Source organism: Cydia fagiglandana, chromosome 3 (assembly GCF_963556715.1).
Source record: "Cydia fagiglandana chromosome 3, ilCydFagi1.1, whole genome shotgun sequence".
Classification (NCBI taxonomy): Eukaryota; Metazoa; Arthropoda; class Insecta; order Lepidoptera; family Tortricidae; genus Cydia; species Cydia fagiglandana.
In genome coordinates this window covers 2,660,751-2,679,109 of record NC_085934.1, presented here as the reverse complement: position 1 = coordinate 2,679,109, position 18,359 = coordinate 2,660,751, and the positions used below count along the sequence as shown (strand labels likewise).

The window sequence follows — 18,359 nt, the reverse complement described above, 5'->3', positions numbered from 1 at the left end:
TCAACTGCTAAAAATATTCCATCGAATTTCGGAAATACTAATAAAAAAAGTAAATTCAGCGTGAGCAATGCAAATCAACTCAATAAAGATAAGAAAAAAGCTTCTCATACACTAGCTACTACTTTTCCTTATCACATTAGTAACGCACCTTATCAATGGTTCAGGAACAAAGCGTACGAAACAAAGAACACTAAAAGAATGCAAGAACTATTAGCTTCGCCATATTTGAATCGAGAAATGCTCGTGTACAGTGGCCGATACAATTTAAAAAAAGCGAATTCACCGAAAAATAAAACAGTTTCTAGAAATAAAAGGAATGGGGATTGCACCAAATATGGAAAATTTCGGTGTGGATGCAGAAACGCTAGGGATTTGAATGTTTCTCAGAAATGTGCTGAACTTAATTGCTTTTTGAATGAGAGCAACAATGCGACTACAACAGAGCTGTCTGTACAGACTAGAGTATAACCTTTTACATGTTTAAATAACAGTTAATGGCCAATTAAAAAAAAATTTACATGCATTAAATACCACACTTAAATTTGCTTTACTATTATTTACTTATACTCCTTTTACGACCCGATTACCATCGGTAAGTGACTTTAAGCTGACAGTGAAATTATGAAAATTTAAAAGTAACGAAGGAATATCATTGGTGGACATGGTAAATTTTTCTTAATGTATGATATGATATCTATTTCAGTTTACAATTTCTAAATAGTAAAGTGCCTACTTAAAAAAAAAGAAATTATTCGCTACTTGAAAATAAATAATTTTTATTCTTACTGATAGTATTTAATCCGCATTTTCAATGTGTAGTAAAGTGTTGAACATTAAAGGTAAGTTTTGTTCGTGTTTTATTTATTTAAACACTTGTATATACAGTCAGACATGTGCAGATTTGAAAAAACTTAGATCTGTTCATTGAGCAACTAAATGGGGTCGAGTTCATAAACAGTCGGGTCGAGTTTTCCGCCTGAATCCCTTGTATAAATTTCATTCGATATCGTGACGCATAGTCCAGGGATCCTCTAGACCGAGTTTAGAGCAATTATTTCATGCAAGCGATGATGCCAAAATGCGGGGGTGCGCTGGACGAGGTGAGCGAAGTCCCGTGCCGTGATTGGTGGAAAGACACGGACGTCACACAAAGACACTTTCGACTCGAACATGGAGTAAAATTACCGTATGCGTGGCAGAGGGGGTAGCGTGACTATGCTCAGTCTGGTGGATGTTTTTTCTGTGGCGTGACGTGACGTAAGATTTTGCGAGTGTCATTTAATCTTGAAAAATTTTAGGTCTCTCGTTGGCTAGAAAATGAATGTGTTCACCCTCTAGCCCCAAGTAATTGCTTACCATCAGGTGTTTCGTCTGCTCGTTTGCCTCCTATATCATCAAATTTCAGTTCATCATCATCATCATCTCAGCCATAAGACGTCCACTACTGAACATAGGCCTCCCCCTTGGACCTCCATACGTGCCGGTTGGAAGCGACCCGCATCCAGCGTCTTCCAGCGACCTTAACAAAGTCGTCTGTCCATCTTGTGGGTGGACGTCCTACGCTGCGCATGCTAGTCCGTGGTCTCCACTCGAGCACTTTTCGACCCCATCGGCCATCTTCTCTGCGTGCAATGTGGCCTACCCATTGCCACTTCAGCTTGCTAATCTGGTGGGCTATGTCGGTGACTTTAGTTCGTCTACGGATTCGATTACGTAGAGAAACTCCGAGCATAGCCCTCTCCATAGCTCATTGATCGACTTTGAGTTTTGAGATGAGGCCGATAGTGAAAGACCACGTTTCGGAGCCGTAAGTCATCACTGGTAACACACATTGATTAAAGACTTTCGTCTTGAGGCACTGAAGTAAGGTGTATTCGGGTAATACCGAATGTCGGATAATTCCGAAATTCAGATGAAAATCACCCTAAATTTCATCATAATAAAAGTCTCTTTTCGGAATTACCCGAGTAAACCTTATGTCGGACGAAAAGACATTACGTAGTTTACGTTCGTAAAGCTTAATACGTTCAATAAATATATTTACATGCCACAAAGATTGACAATAAGGCCGTGTAAATATATTTTTGGAACGTTGGTTTGTATAGATGTTTGTGAACTTGACCGTACATGTTGATGATGGTCATGTTTTGGAATATGAAATACATCAAACTTTAATAGAAATTTGCAAATCAAACTTCTCACAATGGTGTCTTCTCACATCATAGCATCCCCTGTCAATTCCTATTAGTTGTGTCAAATTATTGTTTTTTTTGCCATGTCAGCACTTTAAGCCTATACTAGCACAAAACTAGAGGAAGCGGCAAGCTATGATGGCGCCATCTAGTTCGAAAGGTAAACGTTTCAGCACTCAATGGCAAACATTCATTAAGTGATCGAATGCTTAATGCAACAGAACAGGCAACAAGCAGTAAGTGCACCAGATCTGTAATGACGACTTAGTAGGTCTAGTGATGTGCCTGGATTATCGCCTGTTTAGGATATTCTGCTCGTCGGGAAAATTTGAGATTTTTGTGCTGTATCCCTAGTGTTAATTTAATTCGTTAGCGCGACGTGACGTACGCGTTTGCTTTGTGTCTTTTTGTATGGGATCTTTAGTTTCCAAAATGTCCAGCTTGGAGCGCTGTTCTTTAAAAAAGTTGAGATTCTTTGTGTTGAAATGATTCCAGGACGAAAACCTTAATATTTACGAACCGGTGATAATTATGTGACATTGATACTTTTATCTTCATTCATCAACATTTTATACCTTAATTGAAAAATAAAAGATCTTTGAGCTTAAAAATTTAGCAAAAATAAAATATTAAATGGTAATTAATTTAATAACATGAACGCTAAAAATAAAACCCATATGTTTAGCGAAGAACACTACATTGAATACGAAAATAATGATAAAATAAATAATTCTGATATAGGTACACAGATAACTTGGATTAAAAAAAAATTATAGCTAAATTAATTTCAGGGCATATTTTTTTATTTAGGTAATAATATACATTTAGACATAACATAACCTTTTTCAAAAACTCATATTTTTATGCACACATATGTATTTGAAATATGAGACATTAACATACGGATAGCCAAACAGCTGAGAATTACTTGGCACGTGTCTGTAAATATTCCTGCCGTGAGTACCTATTTCCTAGGAGTATCACATCACTAGCCGTCGCAGTGGACTAGCTGCAGCGATTCTCTGTGATTTATTATGCACTTTGCCACGGAAGCGAATGCACAGCTCTGAAATCCTTAATGACTCTGAATTAGGGATTTTCTTTAAGTAGGATGTTCATTTGGAGTCTAAGTCTTTCATGTTGTTAGAACTAGGCACAAACTTAGAATAGTTGTACTGTACTGTACTGTCCATTTATTTACGGATAAATTCGTGTGTTTGTTCATCACATTCAGCGTTGTCCCAAAGGTCAATTCAGTCTTACTTACTACTTACTTGACATAACATTTGTTGGTGAAGAAAAAACATATAACGGATACAATATTAAAACTAAAGTTAAAACTAGAAATAAAATAAAAATACAAACTATAAAATATACTTACCTACAAAAAACCAAACTATAAAAAGAACATCCCGTCCAACAGGCGGCATGCGGCATGGACCCCATGACACTGGCGGCGTTACCTCTCTGTATCGCAAGGGAAATACGTTGAGAGAGGTACGCACTAGCCCTGGGGTCCCCTGTGGAGTCAACCAGCCGCGCCGATAGTGCTCCTATAAATGTTGATTCCATTGGCCTAGCAACCCGAAATAAGACTTGCGGCTCGATTCTGAAAATGTATTAGATCTCTACTATACATCAGCAAGTTACGATATGGATAATTTAAAGATATTTGTAAGATAGATATGTCAAATTTGACGTTTCCGCGATTCTGGAGGTCCTCTTGAACGATTTCGACAAGTTATGACTTAGATATCCAAGTCACATCTAGTCGATATCTAATGTAAATCTAGTTGATCTCTATATCGTTTCTAGATCTTGTGATTATCTCGTTTCCCGAATACGCGTGTTGGCCTCCGAATCAAGATAGCGCCACTTTTCTCGGTCCTGTGCGACCTCTCGCCAATTGCTGACTCGAAGTTCACCCAGATCCGCCTCCACCATGTTGCACCAGCGATACCCTCGGGCGTCCGATGCTGCTGGGCGGCCCAGGTATGCTCTCTTCACGCTCAATCAATCTTCAACGTACATAACCATACCCCTAAGTTATCGGAATTCAATAAAAACACGGTGTATATTAATATCATAAATGAAAATGTAACTTTCTCTCTGTCTGTCTATTATGCTACGCTTAAACCGCGGGACCGATTTAAATGAAATTTCGTATGAAGGTAGTTTAAGGCCTGAGTAAGAACATAGGATCATTTTTATTATCATTGTCATCCCACGCAGAGGAAGTCACGGGCAGAAGTTATTCTGCTACAAAATTCCAAAACTCCACGGCTGGGTCAAAATTATTTTCGTTGACTTGTTTTTGACCACTCTCTCACGCTTGCGTTTACTTCTTCTATCAAATACTTAAAAAAATCGAGTGCTATCGCATGTTTTTCTCAGGGGCCCGATTCGGATTTTGAAATAGACATCTATTAGATATCTTTTAGACATCACCAAGATACGATAACGATATGTTTAAGATTTAACCTGTCAAATTTGTCATTTGCGCGATTCTGGAGCTAGTCTTGAACGATTTCCGCAGGATATGACTTAGAGATCCAATTCACATCTAATAGATATCTTACTCTATCTAACGTAAAAGTGACAATGGTTGCCCGAATTGCGCTGCAAAAGAGAACTAGTTGATATCTAAACTATAACGTATCTATAATGGATCTACTACGTGTCGTCTCTTGTGAATATCTTGAAGTTCGAATACGGCAGTAGGTGTAAATTATATTTTACATGAGAAAATTCAAAATCTAAATAACATTACGTACAAAAAGCTACACTCCCGTTACATTTTTCGGGGACGAAAAATAAGACAACGAAAATAATTTTGACTCGGCTGCTAAACTTAATTTCCAATGAAAAATTACAAGGCAAATATTTCGTTGTTTACGAGATTGTTATTAAAATTCCCGGTCGCAATCATTTTGCAGCGCACAATGTCAATATTAATTTGCGAAACGGAATACTAAAGATATGGCGGCCAGGAAAATGATTGTCGGACCAGGACTGGAAAATGGGTGATTCCGCACGTGTGGCGGTTTTGAACGGGCGAATGGTGAGAAATGTAATTTTCTCTTTTTAAGTGCTGAAATATTAAATATGAAGAAATTAACAATTTTTCTGTTAGTTATTTGATCTCGTGATATACAATTGTTAAAAATAGATTAGCAATAATAAAATTTCATTCGTTTTGCCGAAATTATTATATGGTGTTGTAAACGTCCCTACATAGTGTTTCAATTATCACACGACCCCCTCAATTGAACCACTCCCTCCCTCCCATTTATCTTTGATTCCCTATCATTTATCGTTTTTAGGGTTCCGTACCCAAAGGGTAAAACGGGACCCTATTACTAAGACTTCGCTGGCCGTCCGTCCGCCTGTCACCAGGGTGTATCTCACGAACCGTGATAGCTAGACAGTTGAAATTTTCACAGATGATGTATTTCTGTTGCCGCTATAACAACAAATACTAAAAACAGAATAAAATAAAGATTTAAATGGGGCTCCCATACAACAAACGTGATTTTTGACCAAAGTTAAGCAACGTCGGGAGTTGTCAGTACTTGGATGGGTGACCGTTTTTTTTTTGCTTTTTTTTGGTTTTTTTTTTGCATTATGGTACGGAACCCTTCGTGCGCGAGTCCGACTCGCACTTGCCTGGTTTTTATCGTTTTTTCATAGCAAGGGTTTTCAAACAAAGTTAATTAAATAAGGCAGCCGCATATCTCTCTAACTGTAAAGACGAAATAGTTACAGGCCATCAAACATAACTGTTTCAACCGTCCCCAGGCTACCCTACACGTTGTATATTGGAAACATATCAAATAGAGACAGATCTATCAAAGAACCCATTTATATTTCGCATTATCTATCGGTACACGGCAATGAATTGTTTCCCCCGTCCTCAATAGCGCGGGGACCGGAGGAAACACAATGGCAATATTTTACCGTATTGATGGCATTGCACTCTGGAGACACAACGTTCGGAGGCCGATTGTAATCTTAATAATTTGATAAGGTTTTGATCTTATTTTGATACTTAGGACCTTGCAGTCTGAATGCGTAGCTTAGTGGCTCGCGTTGATTGGTGTAACGCATTTTAAGGTCCTATCAAAACAAGTTGAAACCCATAACAAAATGTAATAACAGAATCGGCCTCTCGGTATCAATCTATGTTCTGTTACTGATGTCGTATTGTTTTGTTGAAAGGAGGTAAATATACTTTATTGAGTGTTGCATCGCTTTGATAATAGTTGTGAGAGAGCGCCGTTTTTAGAATTCGAACAAGTATATGTAAATATAAATACTAGCAATTACTAAATAATAGGTTTTAGCAACCTTAATAATATGTGTTCCAAATTAAGCTGCACTGGCATAACTATAAATATTTTTCTGAAACCTACATCGGATTCTAGAGAGCACAATTTATTAACAGAATTAGGGGGTTTCTATATCGATAAATAAAATTATCGATAAATACTAGTATTATTGCTCGATAGTAAAGTAAGCAAAGCATATTTTATGTTATGATCGCTAGGTTAGAAAAAAATATGATAAGTGAAGATTCAAAGATTACAAGAAAGCAATGATATTTTTTTTGTTCATGAAAATACTCTCAATGATTATCTTTTAAAAAACTTAGTGCGATTACCAGTAACAACATTTAACAACAACATTTTTATCCCTATACACATAGAAGCACCCTACATGTCATTACATTTTTCCCCTTAGAATACGATCTTAGGTTTCTATGCTTGCAAATATTTTCTCCAATTGTTTTACCAATAGTTGCCAAAGCACTACACTCTCTAACTCAATAAGTCAATCACTTCCCTCAGTTCAGCATAACTTCTTAGTTCACTTTGCCCAGAATACCTGACCGTTCACTCCCATTCACACGCGGCCGTTCGAATACTTGAGTAAACCAATGTTTTATGACCTCTGTGGCTAACGCTGCTTCTTACGTAAGCGAACAACTCCCGAACGCGACGCGGCGCGGCGCGGCGGGCCCAAGGCGTTCGCGTTCGCAACGAGATCGCCCAGTCGACGCCCACGTAGGACACTTCTATAGGTATCAAAGGATTGATTCACCCCGCGCCGCATTGCTTCGTTTCGCGTTCGTGTTGTTCGTCTACGTAGTACGCTGTGTAATACTATTTAAACACTGACATATTTAAACGCTATCGAGAACGTAACTTACTTTCTATGCAACTCGCTCGTACTCGCAAATTAGTGCGAGATGTATAGAAAGTAAATTACATAGACGTTAGCGTATATGTCAGTTTTGACACTGTCAGTGAATCATGGTACTACGGGTTTCCAAAATCTATCGCATTTGGAGATCGCACTCAATCGCCATTTACAGAGAGTTTCCAAATTTGAATATACGATTATTGTAACACGAGGAAAAATATACTACATCGCATATCGAAGGGCGAATCGCTTTACCTTTATAATGAAAAGACTAATTTATAATTACTCCCGTTAACCTTTTCGAGACCCTTATAATTAGAAGATTAGATTTAAAATCTGTGTTCCACCGCTGAGCCGGCTAATTCTGGCTTGCGGATTACTACACCGAGTAAGGTGATGTAGCTATGTGGTGTTCTGCTGAAGTGGAGTATATACGGCGATATGCATTGCATAAAAGCATACCCATTTTATGAATGGAATTCTTTCATAAACACATGTAATGAGTATGTACTTTTACAGCTATGATAAATCATAATTGTGTTGTGCATTCTTTTGTACTGTGCAATTTTACTACATGGAGGTCGGAGCCAGCTCCAGGAGGACATCCTACGTATTTTTCCGAAAATCACAATTATATTCTCGCCTTACGATTATAATGTGGTATAACTATATGCGAGCCTTGTTTTAGTAATCCTGTCCTAACCCTGAATGTCATCCAATTTTAATCACGAAAATTATCATATCGGCATACTTCGAAAAAACCTCGTATCTCACACTACTACTCAAAGGTGAAAGTAATTTTGTATGCATTCCATAAATAGATACCACATTTTTTCTTTTGATTGACTAAATACGAGTTTTTTTTCATAGTAGTGCCGATACGTATATTTACTAAAGTGTCATTCTAAGGAACTTTGCTGACTATGTACATACATAGGTACATAAACAAACCGCCATATTGAAATCATCATTCAGTGACAATTTCAATATGGCGGTTTGTTTACATAGTTAGCAAGTTCCATAGTTACACTGTAGTTACCTTGGTCATTTGACTCGTCAGCTAGTCCAGCAATCGCAATAAACCCTGGTCCAGCAAGACAACTTACAGTCAAGTTTGCTTTCCAAATGTTTGCATGCATCTGACAGTGGAACTTTATACTTCTGATACGGACTCTTTCGGGCAAACTTCGCGCGGCCGAGATGCAAATGTAGGTTTGGGGAAGTCTCGGCTTTGGAGCGGGTATTTTTCTTGAAAGCAGGTCGGGAGTTTGGTCTTTTACCAAAGTTATTTGTTATTTATACAGGTCATCAAATAATGAATAGAATCAGGCGTTAGTTTATCCATAATAAATAAAAAATAATAGGTAACATCTTACACAGATCAACCTAGCCCCAAACTAAGCAAAGCTTGTACTATGGGTGCTAATTAAAACCAAAATATTACTTTGCTCACCCGCGAAAAGATAATGTGCTATTCAACCCGTTATACTTATTTGCTTATTTTTTTCAATTAATGTTCCCACCCTCCCACCGCAAAAATAAATACGCAAATATAACAAACCACCACCAAAAGAACAATACTCGACACGTGTTTCGTCTCTCTACGAGACATATTCAGGAGATGTTGACGGTCTGACGCCCGGCAACGGAAGTTCTTTCAATAAATATTTTGCTGTTGGTCCATTTGTCTCGACTGAAAGTAAAATATCATCCCACCTTGAAATAAATGTCTTCCAAGGTACGCATCCAAAATATATTGGAGTAAATTCGATAAAAAAATGGCCTCTCATATTTATTAACAATTTTCATCGCGTAGCTTTCCAGTAAAGATATAAACAGTATCTAGACACGCGGCAGCGTGTCAAGCCAAGTTCAAGCAAAGGAACTGGCTAGCCAGCGCCAAGTGTAATATTACACGAACCACTTGGTGCCACTTTTGACCCTTCTATAACTCAAAACATCTTTAACGTAAACACATAAAACTACGTGTGTTTAATTATATCCATAAGGACATCTAGAAGCCCAAATTTCATGAAGTTAGCTCAAACGGTTATAAAGATATGAAGGTCAAAAAGTCGTAAATTTTAAGACTGACTGACAGACTTATAGTACCTAAACCTAACCTACTTCCAGATGACCTAGAAGGATGAAATTTGGAATCCAGCTTAGTTATTGTGTCAAAGCGTAGGAAAAAATCTAAAAATAAAAAAAAGTTATAAAATAAGGGGGGTCCCCATACAAAAAAACCATTGTTTATTGTGACTGACATATAAGTACCTAAACCTAACCTACTTCCAGATGACCTAGAAGGATGAAATTTGGAATCCAGCTCAGTTATTGTGTGAAAGCGTAGGAAAAAATCTAAAAATAAAAAAAAGTTATAAAATAGGGGGGGTCCCCATACAAAAAAAAACATTTTTTATTGTGACTGACATATAAGTACCTAAACCTAACCTACTTCCAGATGACCTAGAAGGATGAAATTTGGAATCCAGCTCGGTTATTGTGTGCAAGAGTAGGAAAAAATCTAAAAACAAAAAAAAAAAAATAGGGGGGATCCCCATACAAATTTCTTCTTTATTGTGACTGACATATAGTACCTAAACCTAACCTACTTCCAGATGACCTAGAAGGATGAAATTTGGAATCCAGCTCGGTAATTGTGTGTAAGCGTAGGAAAAAATCTAAAAATAAAAAACGTTAAAAAATAGTCCCCATACAAAAAACCTGTAATATGCGCTAAACAACCGGCCAACGGTGTGTCGTTGGCCGGTTGTTTGGCACCACATAATTAATACAAAGAACAGAAGTAAAAAACATGCAGCGGAAACACAAGAAAAAACATTAAATCTCAATACCTGCCTAGTTTTCTTTACAAAAAGTATTGATATCCCATCAAAAACATAAATGTAAAAAAGGAGAGCCAAGTTCAATACAAAAATTATGCTGTGGGGTTCGCCGCAAAAAGAATGGAGATCTAAATGAGTGCCAAGTTCTATGCAAAATCCAAATATGTATTTATAGGAACAAAATAACATTATAAACAAGTATTAAACTCTATTTCTTTGCTTTATTGGATACCTATAACAATTGCTGTTATTTGACTTGTTTACTACTACTACGTCTTGTTTTTCAGCTTGAACGTTTTGCAATTTTGTAAATTTAATAATATGTAATAATCGTGAAAGTTTAAATAAGTTTTATATGTTATTTCTTCCAGTTATAATACTTACTGGTGTGAATACTTGAACCGTAGTATCATCGGCAATGGACTTTGACGGATGTCGCCGACTTGGTATTCACTTCGGGCCATTTATTTACACCCTTTAGCCTTCACAGCTGTAGCATTTTAATTAACTTCGCACAGATAAGGGCTATTTATAGCACTGTAAAATGGATTATGCTTTTAGAAGAATACCTACACAATATATAAAGTATTATAGTTAAGTAAGCGCTGGTGGCCTAGCGGTAAGAGCGTGCGACTTTCAATCCGGAGGTCGCGGGTTCAAACCCCGGCTCGTACCAATGAGTTTTTCGGAACTTATGTACGAAATATCATTTGATATTTGCCAGTCGCTTTTCGGTGAAGGAAAACATCGTGAGGAAACCGGACTAATCCCAACAAGGCCTAGTTTCCCCTCTGGGTTGGAAGGTCAGATGGCAGTCGCTTTCGTAAAAACTAGTGCCTACGTCAAATCATGGGATTAGTTGTCAAGCGGACCCCAGGCTCCCATGAGCCGTGGCAAAATGCCGGGATAACGCCAGGAAGAAGAAGATATAAAGTATTATAGTTAGCTTAACGTAGAACGACAGCACGACTTAAATTATTTCTAAATTTATTCACTATTGTTTATTTATTATTATACAATAGCATAGAGAAATATAGTAAGACAAGAGTGCTCACTTCATACATCAGTTTTGGTACCATAAATATTAGTATTTTCATAGTCGACATCTAGCATCGAGTAGCGGAATTATCAGTACCGCTACTCGATACTAGATGTCTCTCGACGAAAATTGTATTGAACAACAATTTACAACTAATATTAGAAGCAGGAGTTGAAAATAGAGTTCCGGCTAATCCGTTTGTAATATTAGCTGAAAATTGTTAAGCATAAGTAATTCATAGTAATTTCGGTCGCCGCTACATCTATTGTCAAGTAGCAGTACTGATAATTCCGCTACTCGATGCTAGATGTCGACTATGAAAATACTAATATTTTTGGTACCAAAACTGATGTATGGAGTGAGCACTCTTGTCTTACTATATTTCTCTATGACAATAGTTTCAGTAGTAATGAAACGGCCAAGCCACACATTTTGACTAAGGTGTAGAGTTTGTGAAGTTAGTGCTTCTAGTGATAGAAGCTTGGCTCTCGGCTCGATTCGGAAAATGTATTAGATCTCTACTAGACCTCAGCAAGTTACGATATGGATAATTTAAAGATATTTGTAAGATAGATATGTCAAATTTGACGTTTCCGCGGTTCTGGAGGTCCTCTTTAACGATTTCGACAAGATAGATATGTCAAATTTGACGTTTCCGCGATTCTGGAGGTCCTCTTGAACGATTTCGACAAGTTATGACTTAGATATCCAAGTCACATCTAGTCGATATCTAATGTAAATCTAGTTGATCTCTATATCGTTTCTAGATCTCGTGATTATCTCGTTTCCCGAATACGCGTGTCTACAAGAGATCTGAAAACTTTTCGACAGGCGAGCCATACGGTTTCGTCTTGGCAACATTTTACATGAAAATGTTTTTCGTAAGATTAATTAGATAACTTCCCACACACTGCACATATAACCAGTCAAACTATTTAGGCACATGTAAAAACCTAATCACGTTGTAACCCAAAATGTAGATTAACACAAAAACTTGCTAATAAAACTAAAGGTGTAGTTTTATTTAGTAACTACTTTCGTTAGCACAGACGAAGCCTTAATAAAAGTTGGGGCTTGATGGCCCTCAATCTGTCAACGGGAAAGAGCACAGCCCATTCATTTAGATAAACAGCGCGTTTTCAAGCAGATAAACCGCCTGAGCAATTATGCTCATGGACACTAAACTTGCAACACCAAAAGGGTTACAAGTACGTTGCCATTATAAAAGATGACAGTACGCTCTTTTCTTGAAGCCTCATATATATTGTATGTCATGTCACGTACGATAAGTGACCACAACATAACATACCTACTGCCAGGTAAAAGTGGAACTAACTAAACATAGCGTCTGGTTGACGTAACTGGTGACCGAATAGCTGGCGGCTACCTCGCACAACGTATCAGTATTGCGATACAGCGGGGAAATGCCGCCAGCATCCTTGGTACAATGCCTCAGGGGCCTATTTTAGATTTAAGCTAGTTATTCATTTCGTTTAGTTGTACCACTGTATATATATTGTATACTTTAATTTAGCTACTCATTCAATATTTACTGTCATGTGAAAATACCCCATTATACAAAACAACATTGTTTTAAAACAAGAAACTTCATCGCTAAAGTAAAGCACAAATGGGTAGTATATTTATTCACATGTTAAACTATACGTAATATTCTGAGTAACTTTCAAATTGAAAACATTACCTTTAATACTTGTTATAAAACTTAGGAGTTCTCGCAGATATCTGGTAAGTTAAACATTATTAGGGACTTTAAAAACTTAGTTTTACTACTTAACTTTTCACGTTACATTTCAATAGGGTACGTGTAATAAAAAGTTATGCTTTTAACTAGTAATGAAAAGAGTATTTTATAGACAGTTTAGATAAGCAGTGTGTTTTCTTATGACCTACGAGGCAAACAAGGAGACAAATCGTCTATCGCTAAGCAAATATCATCGCCTATGGACACTTGTAACACCAGGCGGTCTAGCATAAGTTACGTTCTCGCGCGCGAGTCCATACTTGAAGTCGCGCTTGATGTATGGAGTCGCGCTCGAGAACTAGACTAGACAGTCAGAGGGGTTGCAAGTGCGTGCGTTTCCTTTAAAATGGGAGTACGCTTTTTTTGTTGAAGGTCGTATCGGTTCGGAAATACAGATACAGTTCATTATTAGTGTCTAATCTGTATTGTACGAACAACGAAGTAACGTCGGTAGTTTTTCCTTACATTCTTTTCAAACACACTATGCTAAGATAACAAACTTTGGCGTTTATTTTAGAACTAAAAGTGCTGTTTTCTCTTACAATTTAGCGCCGACAATTGAACAAAGAAGATAAGCACGCCGGTCCCGCTTTTGTTAGCTTTGTTTGTATTTTTCTCTCTAATATAGACTGAATTAAAGCTTAATCCGCATTGAGTGTGTTATTCATACAATGTAATATTCATACAATACATTTCATACAATGTAACCAATTAGCAGTTGGATGTCGCATGACAAACTGAAACTAAACGGAGTTTAAAAAAATATTTTTCACAATTTAGTTTTTATTTCGGAATGTGTCAGTGTGATAACATGAATGAATTCAGCATCCCCAATTTATACGAATACGATACCAAATACGGCCTAGCAGCTTCACTGATGTAGATATCAAAATTAAATTTGAGAGCCCTAAATAAACTTTCAAGAGTCTCAAAAACGATTCAAGATATCTAAAAACTTGACTAAATAAAACTTGTAACAAATTAAATAAACTTTCATTTTGTATAAGTGGCCATGTCGCTAAGATGCATAGTTTCTGACAAGCTCAAGCAAAATTACGGAGTCGAAAATTGTGTTCCAAGCATATCCCTCTACAACTTCTTTGAGCATTCGTTGCCTGACCTAACTATGTAGTAATCAAAAATTGTATGATGAATATTAGGAATACATAAGCTTGTTCTACAAATATTTACACATAGGATCACTTTCTGAATTTCGCGCAATAGCAAACTTAATAATATATTTTTTATTTTCAAAGAGAGTTTCGTTCATTCAAGAGATTCAATAAACAAAAAAATGAATATTTTGTTAATTAACTTTTGCAAGAAAAAAAGTACAAATGTTGTTTATTCCTTAGCTTGCTTCTTTTCTTGGTATTTACCTAGATATTTATTCGTAGTTATTAATAATGAGATTGTACTTCAATCAACGTCCAAATAGAACAAAAAAGATAAGTTCGCCCTTCATCTCGTCGCCATTGTTTGCTTTGTTTGTGTTTTTACCCTAGATCGGTATTCTGTTATAATGAACAACTTAAGGACTCTACAGACGTTTTCGATATATCGGCTGATGGGCCGAAGGACGAGTGAGATGAAGCCATAGCACAGTGTAGTATATACCGGGTGTGGTCTGTACTATGAGCAAAAAATTAAACTGTAGGCAGTACACCTCATACTGACCAACATTTGTTCAGCGACTTTAAAAAATAACTTGTGGTTTGATTTTAATAGGTACACTTTAAAGTTTATTCTAAGACGCAATGTATTGCGAAATTTGTTATGTTTAAGGCGTGACAAGCAAAGTCAAATCACAATGATATGGCGTGGCGATGGCGTCCATTGAAGATAATATTTATGTTGTATGAAAAATAGGGAGTCTAAATACTTCACAATTTTTTAAAGTTGTTGAAAAAAGGTTTCACCGTTTGAGGAGTACAAACCATGTTTTAATTATTTGCTCATGTTACAGGCCACATCCGGTATATCACAATAATACATGTAGGTAGACAAAACTAATAAGTTATAGAGATAAATATGTGGGTATACCGCTCGCGCTTGACCATATTTTTAGTTTAGAATAAAGCAATGCTAAAAAAAATGGTAAAGGTGCTATATTGTTTTTTATCAAACCCTTAACAAATTGTAAAATCAGAATGGCATTTCTAATCTCAATCTAATTAAACCTTAATCCATTTTCCGTGTGTTATTCAATACATTTGAGACAAACCAATTAAAAGTTAGCCAAAAATACGAAGGGTTACAATGCTGTATCTTGTTTGGCCGGAATTAAAGTCGTTGATTACATCAAGGAATTGGAATCTGTGGGATTTAGATATAATTTATTTAAAAGGAAAATGAAGGTTTATTTATTTGTTTAATATTGCATAAAAGAAAATACAATCGTACAAAAGGCGTGATTAATGCTATGAGGCATTCTCTACCAGTCAACCCTCGGATAAGGTTTGTTATGTTATGGTGGTTGACAAAAATATCTGAACACGCACTCTAACGCCATAAAGGCGTGTTCAGGTATTTGTGAGCGCCTTGGCTGCTCCAATAAATCTGATAGCGACTGTACCTAAAGAATGAACATCAAGGCTAATATCTAGGGTAATATCTCTTTCCAAAAATAAAGAGAATTATTCGAACAACACAACCTCAATCAGCCTTTAGAAGTCATCGAAAAAGGGTCACACGGTCTATTACGGGAACTCGCCAAGTACAAGCCCAACGGCCATTAACCTTAGTGCCCGTTGCGAATTATCGGCCTGAATTACCCTTTCATTACCCTCATATACAGGCATTGCCCTATATTTCCTCGTCTGCTGTTCTGGCGGCCTAGCCAAGGTGACGATCGCTCGCGCTTCGCCATCGAATCGCTTTGTGTCTCTCTATCACTCTTCCATATTAGTGAGACAGTGACCGTTGCGTTTCGTTCGCTACGGAGAGTTTTGTCTACGGGGCCTGAAAGCTAATTGCCATATGTGATGTTAACCGAAAGGAACAGGCCAATTCGAATGTATACTCGTTCGATTCATAACTGGCCCAGAACGACTAATCCTTTGTCTATTGTTAAGTAAAACCGCACGTGCCATTATCAGCAAAAAAGGATCGTATAAATTCTAATTGGCATAGCGCGGGCTAGTCCAACGATCAAAAAAAAATAAATGTAGGTGCGCACATTTTAGACTGGTTCTGTAGCGTACGACTCGCCGGCACTCTGTAATATTTATTCTGTGGTAGAGGGACCAAACGAGAAATGGCAAATTATTTTTCCATTCGTTCATTTTCAGTCCTATTGCAATTTTCATAGTAGATGTAGTTCAATAACCAGTTAAAGTGACCATGCAATGAAGGTAGTAGGACGTACCATTTTACTTAAGAATATACAAAGGACGACGTTTGGGGCCAGTTAGGAATCGAACGACTATACACTGACAACAAAATTATATTCATATCATAGGCATTATTCAAACAATTCAAAGGCATTTTTAAAAGTTAGAATCCGGCTACTCCTAATATCCCGCCCCGTGACCCACAAAATTATCTACGGGAAACGTGCCGTTGTGCGAATGTCATTGGGACCACATTTACATAATGTGTCGGGCCCTTAAAGCCTTCGGTGGGGTTAACGATCGGTTGCTTGTTTACATGAGTGTCGAACGGCCGTTCGGAATTTGAATACTTGTCGTTTTCTACAAGTTCTATACAGTGTGGAAAAAAATAATGGGCACAGGAGGAAAAGTACCTACCTATATATCTTAAAACCTTAAGTTAGCTTAAAGGAAACATACTTTTATTATTTTAAAGAAACAATTGCATTCAAAGATTATTAAAAATTGAGTTGATGCACCCGGGAATCGAACCGACTTATATAAAAAAAAAACAAGTATTCGATTTTATAGATATTTTTGCACGATAGGCAAGGATAAGACCTAATGTTTCTTGGAGAAATTTTGCATGCAAATGGTTATCCATTTTTTTAAGTTATTGGAGTTAGGTATGACTGGCCGAGCGCTTGGTTTATACGACAACAATATTATTTCGCTTGGTTATGAAAAAGCCACCCCCGTTACGCTATTCTAGAGCCAAAAACCAAAATAAATTTATTTCCTTTACTTATTGCTCACATCAAATATTCTATCCAGGTACATAATTCATGTCTACTCAACTCACGGAGGTAATTTGATAGCTACCTTAAAATGCACCGCTAAAATTACTGTACCTCGCACGTCACCTAATTTATCAAAGAGGACTTGGGCTAATTCCAAAATATGCGATCTTTCAATAAAATTGAAATTTGAACGTCAATATTTTTTTTCCAAAACATCTAAATCTAGAGATGTTTTCCAAATCCAGTTTTATTTCATACAGTTTTTTTTTATAAAAAGGCCTTCCATCCATTTTTTATATTTATTTTTTGCCAGCTTTTTATGTTGTCCCACTGCTGAGCAAAATACTCTCCCCTTGTCTTCCACGACTCCCGACATTAGCTAGTTGTTTAAAAAGGTGTCTATTAGGTCGTCCCGCCATCTCCGTCTGTGCCTGCCCTGCCCGCGCCCTTCTTCTGGCATCCACTTAAGGGGCCTACTGATTAACTGTCCGCCGGACGGCATCGGCCTGTTAGTTGTTCGGAACTGTCAAAATTTTATTCGAACTGACAGGCCGATACTGTCCGGCGGACGGTTAATCAGTGGGCCCCTTTAGTAGCTACACTATCTACACTATGTGTCTGGATGCATGCTTCATCTTTATTTTAAGAAATGATAAATGCACTTATCTCGACAAGTATTCATCTGTAGGCAGCTAGACAATAAAGCGTTTTACAGATATTAAATCCCTCAGTGGCATACTTTGTTTTTGAGATAAAGCCAATCGACATATACAATACGCTTGATTATTGAAAAATCAAATTAGGTACCTACTACAAATATCATTCGATATCTATTTAAAGTTCATAAGTTCTTCTCAAATGGTTTAATCTTACGGATTTATTACTTAAAGACACAAAAACATATGAATACCTTAGTTAAATGAAATCTATTCGAATAAAGCCAAGAAGATACTATTGATTTTACGATTGACAAATTGACTTAAAGCAACTTATTTTGAAAGCAGTGTAATACCAGAATCACCCCAAAGCACCCTCATTTTTCATCCACCGGTCCCACATTTCCATAATGCTTAGTTCACTATTCTAGACAAAATGGCTTAAAAAACGAACATCGCTACTCCAGCCTGAACTGAAATAGATTTATTTACTTAGAGGCCGATTCTATTTAAACAATTTTGTGGTTTTCATCTAATTAAGGTGAGAT

General features: G+C 37.0%; 1 protein-coding gene across 1 annotated transcript in view; it reads right to left on the bottom strand.

The window, feature by feature from the left end:
- Positions 1-18,359, bottom strand: part of LOC134679858 (zwei Ig domain protein zig-8-like) — a 645,620-nt gene that overhangs the window by 363,807 nt on the left and 263,454 nt on the right. The gene's annotated exons all lie outside the window — the stretch shown is intronic.